This window comes from Chenopodium quinoa, unplaced genomic scaffold (genome assembly GCF_001683475.1).
Source record: "Chenopodium quinoa cultivar QQ74 unplaced genomic scaffold, ASM168347v1, whole genome shotgun sequence".
NCBI classification, from domain to species: Eukaryota; Viridiplantae; Streptophyta; class Magnoliopsida; order Caryophyllales; family Amaranthaceae; genus Chenopodium; species Chenopodium quinoa.
This window is the reverse complement of record NW_018743196.1, coordinates 2523041-2529040: the sequence shown is the minus strand read 5'-3', so window position 1 is coordinate 2529040 and position 6000 is coordinate 2523041.

Genomic DNA, 6000 nt, shown 5'->3' with positions numbered 1-6000 from the left:
TTAATTTCAAACATTTCACTTTTAATAAGTTCAAATTATGTAAGGGTACTAAGTCCGCGTAGAGCTGTCGATTCGGGTAAACGAGTTGGGTTTGGGTTGGGTAAGAGTGGGTCGGGCCAACTCGGGTCGGGTCAATTCAGCTTAATTCCATAACCTATGCGGATCGGGTTTGGGTTGGGTCATGCTTGAGTCGGGTCACGTCGGGTCATACTTCTTATCGAGTTTGGGTCGGGTTTAGGTCGGGTTAATAACAAGTCGGGTTACATTCGGGTCGGGTGAACAATAGGTCGGGTTTAATTCGGGTTAAACGGGTTAGGGTAATTCTCAGGTTCGAGTCAAGTTCGGTTTAAGTCAATAATTTGCGGGTTAGAATCAGGTCGGGTCATTCTCGGGTTTGAGTCGGGTTCGGTTCAAGTCAATAATTTGCAGGTTAATTATAATCAGATCGGGTCATTCTCGGGTTCAAGTTGGGTTCGGTTCAAGTCAATAATTTGCGGGTTATAATCAGGTTGGGTCATTTCCAAGTCGGTTCATTCTCGGATTCAAGTCGGATTATGTCCAAGTCAATAATTTGCAGGTTACAATCAGGTCGAGTCATTTCCAAGTCAGGTCATATTCGGGTTCAACTAACTATAAATAGATAATTATTATTTTTATCAAGCTAATTATTTCCTTTGACTATAATATACTTCGTATATGGCAATATACTAGGGAACTATAGTCTATAATTTAGGAAGATAATTTTCTCCTTTGACTATACAACAAATATATACTATATTTAACTCTTAAATTTGAGGATGATGCTCCTTTCTTTTGCTAGCCTGGATCGACTTGGTCTCCCAAGATAAAATTCTTTGATCAACAATAATAAGGTGGTCTAAATTGCATTTAAGGTGATTTGAAATCGGATCAGGAACAATTTGGGTTGAATTTAGGTCGGGTCAATAACAAGCTAAGTCATGTTAATTTCGAGCCGGGTTAGTAACATATCGGGTTGAATTTTTAGGTTGGGTAAGTAATAGGTAGGTAAAATTCGGGTCAGGTCAATAACATGTCGGGTTGAATTTGGGTCAGGTCAATAACAAGTCGGGTTGATTTCGGGTCGGGTTTGTAACAGGTTGGGTTAAATTCGGGTCGGGTTAGGAACAAATCGGGTTGAATTCAGGTCAGGTTAGTAACAAGTTGGGTAAAATTCGGGTTTTGACGGGTTAAAATGGTTTTGGGTCGATTTCAGTTCAAATCGGGTTCGGTGCAAGTTAATTAAATTGGCCGTTGTAAACCGGTAAATCGTTACAAATTGTAAACCGCTAAATTGGCCGTTTGAAAGAAAATTGAATGGTTCCACACACCCAATTGGACTCCCAAAGGGTATTAGGAACCATGGTAAACATTTCGGCAATTTTTATTTCTGGGTGAAAAAAAGTCAAAAAATTCCAAAATTAAAGGCTAATATCCACGTTTTTTGAGAAATTTTGGAGGTTTCGAGGCCCGGTGTCGAAAAGTCTAGAAATTATATGGGATAAATTTTAGGGTCATATAATGCCGTTTGGAACCATATATGATCATTATTTGTTGTCATAAATGTTTGTGGTAGGCTTGAATTAATGAAATCATTGCAAGTTGTAAACCGGTAAATTGGTCGTTTAAAGGCAAATTGGATGGTTCCACCCACCCAATTGGACTCCCAGAGGTATTAGGGACCATGGTAAACATTTTGGAAATTTTTATTTCCGAGCGAAAAAAAAAAATAATCAAAAAATTTCAAAATTGAAGGCTAATATTAACGCTTTTTGAGAAATTTTGGAGGTTTCGAGGCCCGGTGTAGAAAAGTGTTAATATTTTAAGGGATACACCTCGGGGTCATATAATGTCGTTTTACCATATATAATCATCATATGTTGTCATAAATGTTCGTAGTATGCTTGAGTTAATGAAATTCGTGCAAGTTATAAATCGGTAATTAAATTGGTCGTTTAAAGGCAAATTGGATGGTTCCACCAACCCAATTGGACTCCCGGAGGATATTGGGGACCATGGTAAACATTTCGGCAATTTTTATTTCCAGGCGAAAAAATGTCAAAATTCCAAAATTGAAGACTAATATCCACGCTTTTTGAGAAATTTTAGAGGTTTCGGGGCCCGGTGTCGAAAAGTCTTGAAATTTTAGGGGATACATCTCGGGGTCATATAATTCTGTTTGGAACCATATATGATCATTTTTTGTTGTCATAAATGTTCGTGGTAGACTTGAGTTAATGAAATCGGTGCAAGTTGTAAATGGGTAAATTTGTCATTTAAAGGCAAATTGGATGGTTCCACCCACCCAATGGGACTCCCGGAGGGTATTAGGGACCATGGTAAATATTTCGTCAATTTTTATTTCCGAGCGAAAAAAGTAAAAAATTTCCAAAATTGAAGGCTAACATCCATGCTTTTTGAGGAAATTTTAGAGGTTTCGGGGCCCGTTGTCGAAAAGCCTTAAGATTTTAGGGGATACATCTCGGGGTCATATAATTCCGTTTGGAACCATATATGATCATTATATGTTGTCATAAATGTTCGTGGTAGGCTTGAATTAATGAAATCGGTGCAAGTTGCATTGTAAATCGGTAAATTGGTCGTATAAAGGCAAATTGGATAGTTCCACCTACCCAATTGGGCTCCAGGAGGGTATTAGGGACCATGGTAAACATTTCGGCAATTTTTATTTTCGGGCGAAAAAAAGTCAAAAAGTTCCAAAATTGAAGGCTAATATCCGTGCTTTTTTAGAAATTTGAAGGTTTCGGGGCTGGTGTCGAAAAGAAATGAGATTTTAGGGAATACATCTCGGGGTCATATAATGCCGTTTGGAATCATAAATGATCATTATATGTTGTCATGAATGTTTGTGGTAGGCTTGAGTTAATGAAATCGGCGCAAGTTGTAAACCGGTAAATTGACCGTTTAAAGGCAAATTGGATGGTTACACCCACCCAATTGGACTCCCAAAGGGTATTAGAGACCATGTAAACATTTTGGAAATTTTTATTTGCGGACGAAAAAAAGTCAAAAAATTCAAAAATTGAAGGCTATATCCACGCTTTTTGAGAATTTTTGTAGTCTTCGAGGCCCGGTGTCAAAAGGTTTTGAAATTTTAGGAAATACATCTCGAGGTCATATAATGTCGTTTGGAACCATATATGATCATTATTTGTTGTCATAAATGTTCGTGGTAGGCTTGAAATAATGAAATCGATGTAAGTTGTAAACTGGTAAATTGGTAGTTTAAAGGCAAATTGGATGGTTCCACCCACCCAATTGTACTCCCGGAGGGTATTTGGGACCATGGTAAACATTTTGGAAATTTTAATATCCGAGTGAAAAAAGTCAAAATATTCCAAAATTGAAGGCTAATTATCCACGCTTTTTGAGAAATTTTGAATGTTTCGGGGCCCGGTGTCGAAAAGCATTGAGATTTTAGGGGATACATCCGGGGTCATATAATGTCGTTTGTATCTATATATGATCATTATATGTTGTCATAAATGTTCGTTGTAAGCTTGAGTTAATGAAATCGGTGCAAGTTGTAAACCGGTAAATTGGTCATTCAAAGGCAAATTGGATGGTTCCACCCAACCAATTGGACTCCCGGAGGATATTAGGGACCATGATAAACATTTCGGCAATTTTTATTTCCTGGTGAAAAAAGTCAAAAAAATTCCAAAATTGAAGGCTAATATCCACGTTTTTTGAGAAATTTTGGAAGTTTCGGACCGCGATCCAAATAAAATATATAGATGCAGGAAAAAATAAATCTAGATTAATAAGGATAATTCAATTTACATATAAATTAAAAATTAGTTTTAATTAAGTTAATATGTTCATTAGTTTAGCTCTGAATAATAAAAAAAATCAAGTAAATAGAATATATTTCTAAATTGATCAATTTCCACTCAATTCAAGCCATATTGTGATCCTTTACACAAAGTAATAGTTTACAGTGCTCGTTAAAGGGTATTAATTTGTTTTCTATTATAGATAGTACTTCAAGTTGTTATATAGAATAGGTAGTCTATCACGTACTATTAATAAAAAAAATAAAAAGAAGCTAAGATCGATTAAGTATAAATACATATCAATTTTTGTGAAAAACTACTTTATTAAAATAAATATTGTAAGAAATTACCTACTCCGTATTAAACAACAAATGTTGTAAGAAACTACCTTATAAAATAATTAATGTTGTAAAAAACTATCTTTTGCCAAATTATTGCATTAAATAAGAGATGTTTAATGACCTATTTTCAATTATTTTTTCTCCTTTTTCCACCCAATATTTTCATAGCATGCTTATAACCCTTAATTCCCCTTCTCATTCATTGTTGAATAAAGCACATGGTAGCAATTTACAACTTTTAGTTTTTATAAGGTAGTTTCTTACAACAGTTTTTTTATAAGGCGGTTTTTTACAAATTTTGATGTATATAAGATAGTTTTTCATAAAAATATACTTGTAGTTGTATATATATAATTAACATAAATTTTATTAGATTTTAAGCAAATAAGCTTTCAAAAGATGAATCAATATTATCAATTGTAACATCATTGTATGAATAAAAGGGAAGAAGGAACACCTCATGCATATAACAAGATGGCCATCATGTTTTTATGTTATTTGATGTTTTCTTGTTTTTCATTATCGTTTATTGACATTAAGAAGAAGCTAACAATAAAGCTTAGAAGCATGCAAGAATTAGTTATTGTGAGATTTGTCACGCTTGTAAGATCAACATTATATATGCATGATATATTTATAAATAAATTTATAACTTATATTATATATATATGTTGATTGGATGTCCAAAAGTTTATAGTATATATATGTTTGTAGTCAGACGTGTAGAAAGCAACATTAATCATAGTTTAGACAAGTTACATAATACAAACAACATAATGTTTATTTGCTTCTCCTTTCATTTTCAATTGGAAAGCTCTTATAACTATCTAGCTCATTTATTATTATGTATGTAAGTAACGCCATGATTTGAAGAATTATAGAAAAAAAAATTGTATGTCCAACATACTACTTATGCTGGATCACTACGAGTTCTCTATATATGTATATTACATGGTACTAATCTTTATAGATGTACGACGTTCCATTGGTTAACTATATATAATTTTTCTGTTTCAAGTTGATTGATTTACTCGTAACTTATCCACTTAATATGTGTGTAGCCTTAAATAAAAGGTAAATATACATGAGATCAATGTTAAGAATACTTAGGAACCAGAATATCAATTTTTGTTTATTTGCGATTTTAAAAAGAGCATTATTGAATCATATATATATTTCCATATATGGTATCTACATATCTTTTGATGAATTATCAATATCAAAACTAACATAAGGACAATAGGAGTACTATCCGATGAGACTTCAATACAGTGACATATATACACTCAGGAATAGATGTAAGTAATAGTTTCTAATTTGTCTTGGTAGATAGCTAAAAGAAGTTAGCTTTTGGTGTCAATTTGACATGACATCGAAGATGAACCATTTTATTTATTCTTATATGGTCTAGCTCTTAGTTATATATACACTACTAGGTAGTATATCACAATAAGAATGATTTGATTAAGAGTGAAGATCTCCAATCAAAGTGAAAGAAACGTCGATTTAGTCGATCAATAATACTCCATCCAACATAATTCAAATCAATAAGCTCTCGGGTACATGTGAATGGGTAAGAAAACTCAATTTTTAACATTCTAATAAGCTAAGATTTAAGCCTTTGGGACCTAAAAAATTGTAAATACCAAGCATTACTAAATTGAAAAACAATAATTTTTTACCATTAAGGCCCTGTTCTCTTCACCTTATTTTTGCTGAACTGGAATTATTTTTACTGAAACAAAATTATATTTGTTGAACTTAAATTATTTTTATTGAACTTAAATTAATTTTACTGAACTGAAATTATTTTTGTTGAACTGAAATTATTTTACTGATTTTTT